Here is a 17,108-nt window from a genome sequence, read left to right as displayed (position 1 = left end):
CGCCTTTCATCCATTTTCTCCGATTGGTATTTTGCTTGCAAATGGACGATGAAATGGCTCATTTAATACATCAACGCAAAAATAGTGTCCCCTTTTCCTTCACTGAAACAGTGCTGCTTCACTTTGAAGCAAGCACTCCTCTCCTCTACGTGTTTAATTTTAGCTCGGATCAAAGAGGGAGGTTAAACTGTGTTTGTTATTTCAAGACTCTAACCTTAACTCACATCAAAGGCGAACTAAACTGAGGCCAACTCCACCGGTCACTTTATTTTTCTACGTCGAGGCGAAAAAATGCATTGTTGTCAGGAATGTGGCGGCAATCTACGCTCAGCTCCTGGTCCTAGACACGAGTGTAAACACCAGTGCTGCGTGGGTCCGGCCTCCACTGATGGTGACTTCGAGGCATTGAAGTTCAAAACTTCCAGGGCAGCAGCCATCTTCCGTGAGAAAACCAGGGCCGGATCTAGCATTTTCAAAAGGGCCCTGCCCCATTCAAGATGGGATCTCAGGGTGGTGTGGGGGAGGTAGCCCATCACCACACAGGGATCCCATCTTGAACCCCATCTACCTCAGTCACACCACCCTGAGATCCCATCTTGAACCCCATCTACCTGCCCCCCACCACCCAGAGATCCTATCTTGAACCCCATCTACCACCCCCACACCACCCGGAAGCTGGGGTTCAAGATGTGATCTCTGGGTGGTGTGGGGGTGGATGGGGTTCAAGATGGGATCCCTAGGTGGTGTGGGGGGAGTAGATGGAGTTCAAGATGGGATCCCTAGGTGGTGTGGGGGAGTTAGATGGGGTTCAAGATTGGATCTCATGGTGCTGTGGGAGGTAGCTGAGGTTCAGGATGGGATCTCCGGGTGGTGTGGGAGAGGTAGATGGTATTCAAATGGGATACCTGGGTGGTGTGGTGGAGGTAGCTGGGGTTCAAGATGTGATCTCTGGGTGGTGTGGGGGGTAGATGGGGTTCAAGAAGGGATCCCTAGGTAGTGTGGCGGGAGTAGATGGGGTTCAAATGGGACCCCTAGGTGGTGTAGAGGAGTTAGATGGGGTTCAAGATGGGATTTCAGGGTGGTGTGGGAGGTAGCTGAGGTTCAAGATGGGATCTCAGGGTGGTGTGGGAGGTAGCTGAGGTTCAAGTGGTTCGAGTGGTTTCTTCAGGATGTGCTTTCTGAACATTGATGAGGTGCACCCTTCGATTATCGCCTTGTCGACATTGAAGTTTGCAAAGTCACATTTCAGTATCTTCCTTTGAAGGCGGATCACAAATTCGCCGATGGATTTGTGGGCTAGCTGGGCGCATTGGTTGAAAGCATAGCGCTCGTAGTCTCTGTTGGGGGACACCACTAGTTTGTTATTGATGGCAGCGAGAAGGCGCTGATAAGTGTTTCTTTCTTGTGTTGGTACGGTCCTTATTATATTCTTTATTTCTCTTCCAGCCACATTTGTGAAAGTGTTGATCTTGTTGGGTGGGTCTGGGTTCCCTATGGCACGGACGAAGTCCTCAAACTCTTCAACCCATTCCTCCCACCTTTGTTCTTGGTCATGATGAGGGTTGAAGGTGACGGGTTGGGGCGTCTCATGAGAATGGCATGGGATGTGAGGCCTACGTTGGCTAGGGGTTGCATCCCTGTGTCTACAGCCACTTGTGCTTGTTCAGTCATGGTGCTTTGCATGATGGTCGGGCCTTGGTTTTGGCCCTGGCTTTCTGCGGGTGGAGTGGCTTCTCCTTTGGCTGTCCCCGGTGGGGTCGAGTGGTTAGTTGGTCTTTGTTGCGTGGTTACTTGTGGGCTGGCGGGCTGTGCCGTCTCAAACATGGTTTTGGCTCCTATGGGGCTGTTGGCCTATTCAAATGGGGGCACCCCGGTCCTCTGCTGAGGTACGGTGGTTGCAGTGTCTCTCTTCTTTGGGTATCCTTGTGGTGTTGCTTGTGTGTTTTGTTAGCGCCCTTGCAGGGTGGCCTACACACGTGGTCCGTCGTGGTTGCTGCGCCTTGTTGGGGCTCTCATCAGGTGATCCTGTGTGGCAGATGTCCCTGGTGCAGGGAGGACATGGTTGTCCTCTTACTTGTCCCTTATTTGTTATTTCCCCATCTTCCTTAAAGTGTTGTATTTTTTTTCTTCTACGCTCGTGGGAGCGTTTTGTTACGCCTTTGTGGGGCGCTTCGCTGCTGCTGGGGTGGCGGGATGTCGGTGTCCCAGCCAGTGGTCCCCATTCTCTTTCAAGCTTGTCCTATTGTCCTCCCACTCGCGGGAGCATTTTGGCGTGTTTTTCGGGCTCCCATGTGCTGGTGCCCTTTGTTCTGCATGCAGCGGTGGGTGGAGGGGCGTGGACTCTTACCAGTGTCTGGTGCCTCCTCCTTTGGGTCGCTGTGGTCCTCTTCTGGCGGTCCAACTTTTCCAGTTCTTCTCTCGCCTGCTGGACTCCCGTGGCAGTGTCCTCCTTTGCTCTGGTCCGATCCTGCTCTGCTGGGTTCTTCGCCTCCCTGCGCCGACGGCTGGGCTCCTCTTCACTATGGGCGCTTGACTCACGGTGCTGCGGCACGGTCTGCCGGTTCCTCTTCTCCAACTATTGTCCTGCGGACGTACACGCTGCTCCTTCACTGCTGGGATTTCTGCGCCCGCAAGTCTCCTTACTGCTGCAGAGTCTGACGACCCACCTCTGCTGAAGGCAGCTGTGCCTGCTCCTTCCGTTCACTGCTGCTGGGCATGTTGCCCTTCCTGCTGCATGCCGTAGGGTCCGATGACTTCACCGCCAGATGTTGGCCCTGCCTCAGGGTCCTAGCATACACACCATTACACACGACACTGAGCCAGTCTCGGTGTCGACCATCCTTTATTCTTCTGCATACATGAATGAATCTTGCTTCCCTCGCCCCTCCTCTTCCTCCTTCCTCCCACTCCCTCCTGCCCTGGCGTGCACTCCTTCTCTTAAAGGGCTCGCCTCCCTATTCACCCACAACACCTAACGTTGTGTACTTGGGGCCCATATGGTTTAAGCACCTGATTGCTGATCTTATGAAAATCAGAAAGAGTTTGCGAGTTTTGATAGTTGGGTGCTTCTTGCCGTTGTCAATCACTTTTGATTAACACGCTGAAGCCCCAGCGTTAAAGGGGTGATAAATAAAATAAACAATGGCCTGTCCTCAAAAGCAAAATTAATTTCCAGTGACATCCTTGAGGTAGGTGGCTAAGGGTCATTAGATTTTACTTCTGATACGATTTGAGTGGAATGACACCTGTTATTGCTTAATGCAGTCACAAAACATATTATTTACTATGATTTGCAAAGCTATAAATATGTGGCCACATCATAAGTGGAATGCATCACACCAATGTGCCGATCTCTACCTACTCTCTTCTCCACCACCACCCTGTGCCCCTTCTCGTTTCCACTCTTTCCAACTTCTTGCCCCTTACCACTGGAACCGCCTCCCTCTCTTCATCCGCTCTTCTTCCTCCTTCACTTACTTTCGTACCTCTCTAAAATCTTATCTCTTCCATTCACCTCCTTAAGACCCTTTGCTTCCTCTCTTACTTCAACTAGTACTCCCACCCACACCTCCTACTCCCTCTCCTACTTCCCTTCCACCTCTCTCTCTCCTTTCACTCTACTCCCTCCTACCCCATGTCCTGCATCTCTTCCTTCCTTCTCCCTTACTCCCTCTGCCTCCTCTCTTACTTCTGCTCTCACCTTTGCTAATACCTCCTACCTCTTCTCACATCTTGACCACTCCCTACTCTTTTTCCCCTTCAATAATGTAAATTGTTTTTGTACGGCTTTCTGGTTAAATTAAATTGTTATGTAATGCTTACTGTATCTTGTTTGTTCCTCTTGTAAAGCATTTTGGATTAAAACACTATATAAATTCAATAAAATACAAATACAAAATACAATATGGCGTTTGAGGAAGGAAGTAAGTGTGCGCTGTATCACTAGCAGGTGCGCTGCGAAACTCACAATTAGGGGGGCTAAGTGGTGATGGGAAGGGCCACTTCAGAAAAAAGGCTGGGCAAACTTGGAGGCTGTGCCCTCACTGTTCTACCCCCAGGCGACATGGTCTGGTGTGGGGACCAACTATCAAATAGTATATTATTTTAAAGCGCAATATGCAGAGAGGAGATGGAAGTCTTTTCTTGAAAGTAGCAGCTTTAAAGTTTTACTGCGTTTGTTCAAGTACATTTTTCTGAACAAACACCATACTTAACACCGCCAGTTTTGGGGAAAGCCTTGCTCACCTCTCTGCTTAACAAAATGCAACTGGGGGTGCACCTAGGCTAAAATTTAGGCAGGGATTAACCCTTCAAATGTTGGGAGAGGCACTAACTTCAGAGACGGTGGAGGAGTGGAAAACGTACTTGTGTAGGGGCATCTAACTTCTTTACTCATTGTAATGAGACTATTCTAGTGCAGCTTGCTTCAATGTTACGATCAGTTAACTCTCTCCTTTAAGTCTGAAAACACCCACTTCTTGCAGAACCTGAAGATCCTAGAAAGTGTGAAAATGGCAGATGGTGTGCAATGAAAGACTCAATATCATAGCATAACAGGATTTTGCAGAGTGTGGGGCAGTACTCTGGACTGCCCACGCCACTTCAGTGGCTGGGAGCAACAGGGGAGAACATGTAAATGTTGGTTCAACCACAGTTAGTCCGCTGTACTAGAATCTCTGGTGCACTGACTGGCTGGTGAGACTATGTCTGCCTGTCAAATCAAGTGATACGAGACTGCAGGAGGGCCAGTGAAGCAATAATGCAATTCTGTGTGAAAGTATTTGAGCCCCTAGTAGAGGAGCACCACGGTACACCAATGTGTCCATACACTTATTACAACTGTCCTATTGTAAGGGTGTAAATGTAATCACTTATAAGCACTACAATTTTTGCCGTTGAAGTCAAGGTAAGATTACATTATTTACCCGGGATCACACACTTATGCTACACATTTTAACCCACTCTGCAATTTGGTCACAGCCACCTTCTTCCTCGTTTTACTTGGAACAAATATTAAAGTTGTGGGTATCAAGGCTTAAAATAATACTGTTCTATAGAGTTTGCTTGCAAAATACACAAATTGCATAGTAAAGCATCATGACTACATGTAAATCCTTATAGCAGCATTTTGGGCCAAAATAATATCAGTGTACCTTTATTTTCCAAATCCTAAATGGAAAACTATAAGATGCAAAAGGCGAAAATATCTATTTACCCACTTTATTCGCAGCGCTACAAGACACGCAATAAAATAAGTTGTGTCATAAACTCACTTAGGTTTGGAGGTTTGTCACAAACCTCCAGCGTGTCATTATGCATGGTTTTAAGAACATTCAACTAAGGACATTAAGGCAAACTTTACTTTTTAGCAAATTAAGCTATTAGATGTTATGGGTATGAACACATCTCCAAGGGGTGCTTTATTGTGTTGCTCGCTTTAACTGTCACAATTTGCCAGGTCGTCTTTCAGTTGGAAATTCACCATCATGCATAAGAAAGGCTATGCTGCTGATGACAAAAGAAACGTGTTGTCGAGTTCATTACGGCACTGGCTGCAGAGCCAGGCATGCAGCCTGTGTGTCTCAGGGGACTGTGACTCTGGGAAACGGGCAGTGCTTGATCATCGGAGCTGAGCAGATAGAGTTGCCTCAGAAAAACAAAATGCACCCAGAATCATGTTCCTGATCCTTTGAACTGGTAAAGGGCATGGAACCCCTCAACTAACATTTCATGGGGGGGGGGGCTTCAGCCCGGTTAGCTTAATGAAGGTGCGCGCCTGACCACTAGCTTACTTGATATTAGTGGTCCAGGTTTTCTGTCATCTTACTCAGCTTTTATACTGCGCAAATTCACCACCATAGTAGTTTCAGAGCCCCTGATCCTTGTCCATGTAATAAAACGCGTACACCCCACTCTGCAGCTTCCCAGCAAGTAATACAGCTTGTATACACCGCTCTGCAGCTTCCCAGGTACTAATACAGCTTGTATGTACTGGTCAGCAGCTTCCCAACAAGTAATACGGCTTGTATACACCGCTCTGCAGCTTCCCAGGTAGTAATACAGCTTGTACGTACTGGTCAGCAGCTTCCCAACAAGTAATACGGCTTGTATACCCCGCTCTGCAGCTTCCCAGGTAGTGATAAAACTTGGAAACACCCAGGGCTCGAGTCCTGAAAAAGAGTGGGGGGATTTGGTTAGAATTAGGAAGTGATGTCACTTGACGTCAACGTGAAATATGCACATTTCATTCAGGCTTGTAATTCACCATGGAAAGAAACCACCCACGACATAATAGCATTTGCCAAGGGAACACATGTTCATATTACCTTGCTGCTTAAGTATAAAATGCACGCACCTTTTAAATCTGCGAACCTGTAACAAAACTTGTCTGTATAGAAAGATTCAAATAGTGACATTTTGCAGATATCCTACCATTACCGTGGTCTTGCAGTTAAGTGTCTCTTTTCAGAGGTGCAAGGTGGCTGGGGTTCGAAACCCGACTGCAGCATGTTGTTATTATTTATTTCTTTATTTTATTTTTTTATTTCTTCAAATCACTTGGGGGAATGACGTTGCGCCTTCTCAAAAAAGTGGACTGATAACCTCTACCTCTGTGGTCCCTCTACTTGAGCCTTGCATACACCACTGTGCAGCTTCTCAGCTAGTAATAAAGCTTGTATACACCGCTCCACAGCTTCTCATGTAATAATAATGATTGTGTACACGGTTCCGCAGCTTCCCCGGTCATAATAAGGCTTGCATACACAGCTTCCCAGCTAATGATAAAGCTTGTATAGAGCGCTCTGCAATTTCCCGGGTAGTAATAAAGCATTTATACACCACTCTGCAGCTTCCCATGTAATCATAAAGCTTGCATAGCGCACCCTGCAGCTTCCCGGTGTTGGGATGCATGCTCAGCTCACATGCCTCCTCCAATTTATTCAGGTTGAGGAAAATGTATTAGGAACACGATGAAACAAAGAGGCATGGCTCTAGGAGGAGGAGGCTAATCCGTAGCTGATATAAGAGTAGCGTGTGGGACAAGGGTGTAGTGGATAATATGTCCTAAGAAGGCCTGAGGGTGGAGGGTGTATATGTGGGTTCATATAATATAGTAGTAAGTTAATGTGAGTAATAAATGTAATAGCATGCCCTGTGCTGTGGCAGAAAGCACTAAAGCACTGCCATACTACAAGTGAGGACTAGGGTGGCACAGGCTGCGGTAAACAGCAACAGCGCATCCTGGCACCCAGTTCCAAAGCACTTTCCCATCCCTGTTCCCAGCCCAGGCATTAGACGAAAAAGCATTCAAGTCAGACAGATAAAACCACACATTGTCTCATTTTGCAGGCCTGTACAATCAGAAAGCAATGCGAATAGCCAAGCACGGGTAGGGCTGTGTTCGTCCCAAAGGACAATCTCCTGGGTAGGAGGGGCAGAGGTCTGGAGCTGCTAAATAAGCCCAACCCAGATTTAGTGCACCTGCGCCCCCCAGGATAACGGTCACTCTATTTGAACTGCCAGATACCCATAAGCAGCACACCTAAACCCGTCACAATTTGGCTGATTAGTGTGGTCCTGGAGCGGCCCAGTTGAAGGCCCGGGGAAGGGGCAGCTGCCAAGGGGGGAGTACAGAGCAGGATGTCCTGTGGTTTGTATTACAAGTGCTACAAGGTACACAGGGGATGCCAACAAATCTAGGTTTGTGCCAGGGAGGCATGGCAAGGGCACCTGCGTGTCTAGGATCAAAATAAGCGCCTCTCATCTCAAACGCTCGGTTTGACCTTGAGTGTATCCGCTGAGCTCATGTCCAACTACCAGGTGCACATCAAGTGAGTTGTCCAGGGGGGAGGGAAACATTCTCAAATAGCCCACCTACCATTTTTAGAGGCCCTAAGGTGGCAAGGCCAGAGACGATGTGGAAGGGGATAGGCATAGAGTAACTGCAGCCAATTGGCTGAGACCCTATAGGGAACGGGTAGTATGTACAAAGGGGATAGCACCATATATTGTATGCGTCACGGGCGATGACATTGCCCATTATAATGTGTTGTTTGCTTTGAACTAACCAGTGCGCTGAGTAGCAGACTGGATAAAGGCCCCCAGTACCTATAATAGAGTGCTACATGCAGATGTGGGGTACATACAGGTGCAAAGCACAATCATTCAATACGTGGATGATTTACTAGTGCATCATACAGATGAACAACAGAGTAAGTACGATTCCATCGCCCTATTACATTTGCTGGCTGTCAAAGTGTACAAAGTGGACAGGGCAAAGCTGCGGTACTGCCAACAGGAGTTGCTATACCTCGGTTAACTTATTTCTGTTCATGGTAAGAAATGAGATCTGCAAAACGAAAGAGGTCATGGCTGGAAGGTTTGGAATTAATCTTAACCTCTGACATTACTCCGGGCGACCCTCCAGGCCATTGTTCTTCATCTGCTGAGCCATTACAAAAGGGGAAAGACCATATGCAAATAAGGCTTGGTCCCACCCCAAAAGCGGCAGTCCAGCCCAAACTGTTTGGTTACATGCCTTCTGCACTAGCATCCCCAGACATGTTTTGGCCTTGTTGGGTCTCATCAGTGAGGAGTAATATCGGACTCTAGGCCCAGCAGGTACAAGACCCACATCTGGGCATGCTCGTCTCACTTGGAGTGACTAAGCAAAGTAAAAGAGGTGACGGCACCAAGGTTTGGAATTAATCTTAACCTCTGGCATTGCTCTGGGCAACCGTCCAGACCATCACTCTTCGCCTGCCAAGCCATTACAAAAGGGAAAAGACCATATGCAAATCATGCAAATCAGTGACAATCTATTCGGACTCGGCCTACGTTCCAACCACAGTACATTCAGGGTTGTCTCGATGGAAAAGAAGGGGATTTAGAAGAGCAGATGGATCCCCAGTGCAACACGCTGCTTTGTTAGACAATTTTTTGCTCTATCACAGCCCCCTCTAGTAGCAGGGGTGAAATGCGCCACTCATACCAATAATGCTGGCATAATTTCTCATGGGAACGAGGCAGCAGACACAGCAGCAAAATTAGCAGCATATCTTCCAGTACCAGAAGTTACAGAATACCCAGCAATTGCGAGTATGCAACTACAACTGCCAGTTCCTTATATGTCCCTACCAATTACCCAGGGTCTTGAGCTACAAGGTGGAGCACACCAGGAGAAGAAATTGCTATGGCAAAAGAGAGGGTCTGAACAATCCCCCACAGATCTTATATGGAGGCAGGGCACGGCAGGTAATGTGTAATGCACCATGAGTTGGTAGTGGTCACGCTTGAGCAATTGCCCTACCTCTCCCATGTCTCAACACAGCACATTGCTGCGGACAGTTAGGAGGACTGGTATGTGCCTAACTTGCATGAGTTGGTAAATGTGTTCATATCAAATTGCATAGTTTGTCAACAATACTGGGCATACACTATGGACGTTACAAGGGCCACTACCTCACCCCAGCGGGCTGTTCCGTGATCTCTATGGTGATTATATCAACATGGTGGGGCGGTGAAACAACTTTAGCTACTTAATTGTGGTGGTGTGCCCCTTCTTCTGTTGGGTTGAGGCTGGTCCATGTGCACAGCCAGGTGCCAAGTCTGCGGCCAATGTTCTAGTGAGAGAAGTGTTCCCCCGGTCAGTGGTGTACAAAGTATTGAAATCAGATAATGTCACCCACTTCTTTGACAAGATATTTAAGGAAATAACGCTCTATTATGTATCAAGCGTAAACTGTTTTTCATTTATCATCCTCAAGCCAACTGTGTTATTGAGCGAACGAGTGGCCTCTTAAAGGCAAAGCTGTCTAAACAATGTGTCACTCTCAAGAAGAATTGGGCCCACTGTTGCGTTGGCCCTTTTCAGGTTGCGCACATAGCCCTGTAAGGATCTGCATCCCTCCCTGCACAAAATAGTGTCATGCCGGCACATGCATACACCATTGTCGCCAGTTAGAAGCACCTCTGATTCTTACAGGGCTGTGTCCATTTTGGGGAATTAATTTAAAATGTATCTCTCTGGATTAATGAAGTCAACAAAATGTATTTCTCGACAGGTAGCACCCCAGCGATTAGATGAAGACAACAGCGCTGTACCAGAATCTGCGAGCTTGCCGCCCACCCAGCTGGCCTCAGGAGACACTGTGTATGCACAGAATTTTGTCCGCAGGTGGAGTAAGTCGAGGTACAATGGCCCATTTACTGTTGTTTATGCCACTCAATTTGCGGTCAAGGTAAGAGAATTGCAGTATTGGGTACATTTCTTGGATGTTCCGAGGTCCCCCCATACAGCACTCCTTGTATCTGAAACAACACAGGGTACCCCAAATACAATGACTGTTACTAATTCCATGCATGTATAAAAGAATGCAGCACCTTGCTGATTTTATGCTGACTTGTGCTGCGAACATTGTGTTTGTTTTTTCATTTGCATATACATCCTTTGCATCTTTGTCAATGATCCTACCTCATCACTACAAGACCCACCAGTATTTCGACTCCTCTGGGGAGTAGCTGCTATAATGTTTACAGATAGTGGCAAATAATGATGGCTGCACTTGCTACCTTAACGTGCACTTTTCAAAATGCAAAATATTTCAATGTTCCAACATTCTCATCATTGTCGGCGAGTAATGAACATGTTCATGTACATACGTTTTATTTTTGTTTTATGGTTTGTAATTTATATACTTTGCTAAGTTATATGGTTGAGACATATAAAGGGGGTGTTTGATAGGGGTGGCTGTGTAAATAGGGGAGGTGATCTTTTTGGGGATGGTACAGTCCAAGCTAGAGTTCTTTTGGATGACCTTATCAATGTACAGCGAACCCAGGTAATCAACAAGCTCACATGGAAATGATCACACACAGAAAAGAGGGGGGTGGATGAAGGAAGGGGATATGATGAATACAAACGGGTTCGGTTAGATGCAATGGCTGATGTGCACCACCCAGAATTTAGCAATGTGTGGTACAGCCACATGTGCTCAGTGGGGAAACAGAGGGCAAATGGAAACTGCTATGTCTGTTCCTTGATCACCCACGGGTCGGGAGCACCCAAAATGTTAGTGCCCCAGCAAATGATTTCTCTAGAGGCCCAGTGCTTAGTTCATCTTGTCGGGCATGCAGCTTGTTACCAGGGCACAGAGTACGACTTGTGTTGATGGACATGACGAAGCAAAGTGTGCTAAGAACACCCACAGTGTAAACCACGTCCACTGTTTAAAATGGAAGGTGTGTTGTTCGTTTTAGACCGATGGCAAGAGGTGGTAGTAAGCGGCAGGGGGACTGGCAGGGTTTAATGAAGAAGTAATATGGGACGATGACAACTGCCTCACAATATGCATAACCATCACTTGTGTAGTACACACACCACAATCTCCTTTGTTTCGAGGCGCAGCTTGAGCTCAAGTGATGCACAGTGAGGTGCATGTTTTGGGGGGGTCACTGACACCTGAGGTAAGGAACAACAATACTACTACGACCACTGATAATATTAATAATACCATTAATACTACTGCTTCCACTACTTCTACTACTGCTACTAATAATATTAATGTATTGTTATGTAGTGCTTTATGACGGATTCCTCCCACTTCCAAGAACTATAGTTAGGGCATTATCATTTCCCAATTACATGGTACTCAATGTATCGACCTGGGAAGGATGCAGCGCTGGGTTGGCCTTACTGGGGATTCCAACTTACTAAGAGCATGGAAGAGCAAAGTATTCATTGCTTTCCTAAAGATGAGAAGTTAAAACTGATGCTGGGTGGAGGATAATGTATACAGCCCACATCCCTGGCCCCAAAACCGCCATAAGCACCGACATTTGTACAAAGTAAAAATGTGTGATCAATAACGTTGGTGGAAAAAATGCTGGCCTCATTCAACAGTACACAGTAGCGCTTTTGGGAGCCTGTCCAGATGGGACTGTAGGACCGTGGTTGGGGGTATTCAGAACCCTCGTTGCACCCAACGTGCAGAATACACATTTTCCTGGGAAAATCAAAAAGAGTCATCTTAATTTCAGGAAGCTGTGCTGAGCGCCGAGTTATCTCTCTGCATTTCTTGCTTTAGAAATGCTTGGGTATCATGTTACATACCTACTCAGAATTATAACTATAAACACCTAGAGTTTCAAAGAAATGCCTTTTAGATCCCTGTACTAAAGCAAAGTTTGCTTTTTAGCTTGGGCAGTTAGGTGGCGACTAAGCGCCACCTGTAAGCTGAAACGATTGCATTGGAGTTCAGGTAGCGAGGAGATGACACGTGAGGAGGGAGACACAGTATATGGGTGTTGTTTGGGTATTTACCCACCCACTGATGGCCTATGGCCATGTTAATACCAATGGCCAATACCACCCAGTACCTGCCCCTGCCAAAACACCCCTTCCTTGGATCTCTTTATGCTTGATCTATCAAGCAGTAACATCAACTTTAGCCTGGCAGTGTTTTTCTAAACAGTCTGCAGAGAGTTATTGGCTCAATTGCAGCTGTAAATGGCTACTGGAGTGATCAAAATGTCTTAGCCAAGTGTGCCTGCAGCCCCTTGATTTACATCTCTTCCATGCACTGAAATTCCGCTTAAGCATTGACAAAGCCAACATTTTGGCTTGATGGATTAGATAAACATTTGCTGGGTACTGACATCATCATGTCCATGTAATCATTCAATTTTACAGCTGTTGCCATATTATGGCCTGGTGGTACCATTATATCAGTGCCTAGCAAATGCATACCCCAAATGCCAAACTGTTGTCTTTGCCAATGCTTGTGTTTTATTTATTTTTTATTTTTTTTATAAAAGCCTGCAATCTCAAAAGGGTCCACGATCCCAACCACTCCAGTAGGCTGCAGGGGGTTGGCTGTTTTTGTTCCTCCTGCACAGCAAGGGTTGAGGAGAAAGAGGGCTCTGCAGCCCCGCCTTCTCGTTTGAGTGCTGATCTAAACTTCAACAGGGGCTATACCCTGTCACTCCATGACACAATGCATAATCTCAAACAGGTGCGTGTGTGCAATCTGGCGTGCATTCAAGGTCATGTCTTAAATTGGAAGGGTTTGGCTCTAGAATAGCTGACTTGAGTGGCAGGGGCCTCTTTCGGGAATGCTTACAACTGCTGTTGGAATCTTTACATTTTTAACCCCTTTCTCGCCCCTTTCTTTTGTTTGAAGGCCCCTTCAAGAACATGTATGCTTCCATGCGTGAGTGTGTGCCGTCCAGGTCTCTCTCACCTCCCCTCCGTGGAATATATTTTTGATGCCTGCATCGTATACATTAATAAAATCCTAGAGCTATTTCAGAAATCATCGAGACTGGTGACTGGCTGGATGGTGATAATCCACTTTCGCCACGTGGTCCCGTGACCATACGTGGCACCGCGTGCGATGCCTATATGTGTCCTATCGGGCCTTGGCGCTGCTCTCGGGAGTCGTGTAATCAAAAAACAGGAGAAGGATTTCAGGATTCTTTCCAGAGGCCTGTGGCACTCATGGAGATATTTTGGCGGGGGACTCTCTTTCATCACTTGGCACTTTCTGTCAGCACGTCTCTCTCAAATTACACCGAGAAAGGATGGCGCAGGGTGGGAGGGACTTCCTGGAGCGCCTTTCTGCCAGTGGAAGGCTCTACAGCTCTTACAGACCTGGGCGCTAGTATGCTCGTCTTGACTTGCTAAACTTTGGCCATATCGTGAAAGATGGAAGTGAAATAGAAAACGATGGCGGGTAAACACAATACTTTATAGGCAATTATCTTCAAATTGCAAGGTGCATTTTATGTGAACTGACTGAATGAATGAAAGAACGAACGAACGATTAAGTGGTTGTATGGTGCAGCTGGTTGGCGTAATTGCATATGTTGACATGGAGCTCAGCTCATTCCCGGCTTGGGTGCTTGGACTGTGAAGCATTTTCCACTCTACAAACTGCTGTGTGTTTCACGGTATCTGGAGGAAGTTTTGGGCAGATGCACGCAGACAACATTCCGGGATGTTGGCCCTCAGGAACCAGGTCTGGAAAAAAGTGCTGATAACAATGGTTACTGGCACCTGATCTGGACCGGGTCACTCTGAGTCTGCTGGTAGGGGCTGTAAACTACCGGCAGGCCTGACCTGCCGATAGTTCAGGCCTCTGCTGGCAGAAAAATCACTGAAGCCCTGGCACCGTTACTAACGGTGCCGGTGCTTCAGGGTTCCCATTCCTGTGGAGTCGCCCGGGACTATATAAATAAACAATCATATCATATAATATAGAACTGGGGGGTGGGACGGGTGTCAAGAACACATGGAAAAGCACATGACCTTCAGAAGAGGGGCACAAGTTGTCTGTTACTAGATGACCAACATGAGTATAGTGCTTCATCTGGAGGTTTCGCACTAAAAAAGCAAGAAACCTGTCATGACTAAATGAGGTCCAAGTCGGGAGTGACACAGTCTATAATGCAAAGCAACAAAAGCAAAGACCCAATTAACCATTTCACAGTATTAACAGACTCAGACAATGCCTTGGTAACATTTTGTTTAAGTCTTGAGGCAAAAATACACCAAAGATTCAAAATGTAGACAATAACCCAACTGGGACAGTGCTCACACTGCCGGGTCGCACGGACCCCGAGAGCTGCTGGATTCATCTAGTGGAGATTGATGCCCTTTCTTTCTGAATTTAAGAGATATAGGCTTGAGATAAACAGCAAAGACAAATTCAAGCTTGATGAACGTATCAACCCTTGCCTCCTTAAGGCCCTACCCCTCATTCTTAAGTACTCTTACAGTCTGAACAACTTGTGGGGGAGGTTAGAGTCCAGAGTATGGAACTTGGTGACCTCAGAGCAGTGTGTATCCAAATTGAAGGTTATTATGGGCCAAACATTGTGAGATCATTGCAACACCCTGACGTCGACATAGGCCTTGGAGAAAATCCTATTCAATAAGGGTGCACTAGTAATGCCCATTACTTCATGAAACACACATTGGGCCTCATTACAACGTAGGCGGCCGCAGAAAGAACGGTGCCGGTAAGGGACCGACACCGTTCATTCCGGGCCGCCACATTGCAAGGTCTGCAGCGGGTCCCGCTCTGGACGCCTGGCCAAACCAGACGTGCAGAGCGGGACCCGCTAGCAGACCAGGATGCTAACAACGGGCCCGTCGTTAACGGGCCCGTTGTTAGCATCCTCCCCATTCTCATTGAGCCATATGGGGCCCAAATGGGAATGGGGATGTACTGGGTCCGGGTCCCGCGAAAGGGAATTACCGGGCCCTCCAAGGTCGGAATGACCCGGTAAGTCCCCTTTTGCGTGACCCGGACCCGGTTCCTGATTTGGGGGTAGCCATGCCACTAAAAACAGCATGGCTACCTCCAAACAAGTAATGAGGCCCATTATATTATCCAAAATTTACTGCATCATTTGGAGGAAAACAGGCCGCACTTTCCTACAGAAAAAGTCTCAGAGATCATGATGGGGACCCACGCGTTTTACATCACCCATAACCGGTTAACATGGCCTTGACCCTGACAGCCCTGCCGACCCTGACAGCCCTGTTTCGCCTACTAGCTGTCTGAGCTGTTCAAGGGTTAGAATCCAATGTCCAGCTGGATAGTCCAAGGCCCAATCCTGGGCTGTATTTCCACCCAGTGGTCAACCCGAGGGGCCACCGTCCCTGCCTGCTTGGTCAATTGGACCCCTCAACCCATAACCCGGATAGCAAAATCATAGTTCATCAAGTTCAACATTTTGGTCATGGGCCGAACATTTCCATAATCCATTGTGTAGGTACCTGTCAACAGCGCCACAGGGCTGTTGGGCTAGTGTCCAACAGCCCTTCCCAATGCTAGGGTACATGCCCCTCTGTATATCTCCCAGCAAACATGAATGAACATGTCCAGCTCTTCATCGGACAAATACCACATCTCTGTGCAGTGTTTTATGGCCTGTGCCTAAAATTGCATCGTCTCTGAGAACGAGTGAGCTTGAAATATTCAATGTTCATTTTCTTAACTGCAGTGTTCATTGCCAAGGAGTGTCTCCCCTTCCCCCAATACTGTCCTGGGATCCTCTCAGACCACACTACAGTAGTGTCCTTCAAGTAACACGCTAAAAAGATGAATTCATCCAACAGAAATTCCTTAACACGCCCCCAATCCGACGTGCCGTGACCTTGCCACCCACGTGAAGTACTAAAACATCCAGGTGAGGAAAATGTCAAATCGAGCGCTGCATGTCAAAGCAAGGCAGCAGGAGGCGAGCACGCCATCTGGGCCATGGAGGCCTTATGAAAGGGTTATAATAATATATTTGATCTTTTATCACAATCAAACAATGTTCATATTGATGGGGACCACCTCGGAGGTCATCATCAAACATTGTACTAGACCCAGAAGTATTTGCTTTGACCCGGACGTACGTCCCAGGTCCCAGAAAACCTGCATGTCTAACCGGGACAGCTATTACATTGTACAGATATGCAATCCCACATGCATGGGACATATAAGGGCGGTTCCCAGAGTCACAGAACCCCATCCCCATGGGCAACCCCGGGTACCAGCTCACTGTCTCAGCCGGTTGGCCTCCAGGACAGGTGACCACACCTTAGCCCACAACCGGGGGAAACATCACAATTACAAAATCCCACACATTGTGGCACTATGATGTAATCCAAACTGTTAGGGTCCCCATCTACATCGCTATTGTGTGATGAGCCAACTCCTGCAAAAACCTTTGTAGGCCCAATAATTCTAAGGATCATCTGCTTACTGTAGATCACTTTATCCTAGCGATTACCACATGGTGAACTATTGGCCACCAGGATGGTCGACCAATGCCACCATGAAATTGTACGCATGCATGACCTGCATGTCCAATGTCACAATAATTTGCCCATCCAGGCCATCGGGAACAAAAAATATAAGAAGCCCTTCGCCTGGGAAACTCCCCACAAGCATATGGAGTGCAGAACGCAGTGGGCATCACCTTCCTCTGCTTATATCCAGCCACATCCTCTAGCTTTGGTATGCATCCACAGGGTTAACTATTGGCTACCTGGATGGTCGACCAATGCCGTCATGAAACTGCAAACCTGCATGACTCGCACATGCAATGTC

General features: G+C 47.3%; 1 long non-coding RNA gene across 1 annotated transcript in view; it reads right to left on the bottom strand.

Moving 5' to 3' along the window:
* Positions 1 to 5,407: 5,407 nt before the first annotated feature.
* The window catches only part of LOC138481747 (uncharacterized), a 191,464-nt gene continuing 179,763 nt past the window's right edge, over positions 5,408 to 17,108 (bottom strand). Inside the window, exons 2-3 of the long non-coding RNA XR_011274377.1 lie at positions 5,909 to 6,170; positions 5,408 to 5,681 (exon numbers count right to left, since the gene is read on the bottom strand). This is a non-coding gene — a long non-coding RNA (uncharacterized lncRNA). The remainder of the gene's footprint in view (positions 5,682 to 5,908; positions 6,171 to 17,108) is intronic.

The sequence above is a fragment of the Ambystoma mexicanum genome, chromosome 5p (genome assembly GCF_040938575.1).
Source record: "Ambystoma mexicanum isolate Mex_15411 chromosome 5p, UKY_AmexF1_1, whole genome shotgun sequence".
NCBI classification, from domain to species: domain Eukaryota; kingdom Metazoa; phylum Chordata; class Amphibia; order Caudata; family Ambystomatidae; genus Ambystoma; species Ambystoma mexicanum.
The sequence above is the reverse complement of the archived record's forward strand: the minus strand, read 5'-3'. Positions and strand labels throughout refer to the sequence as shown.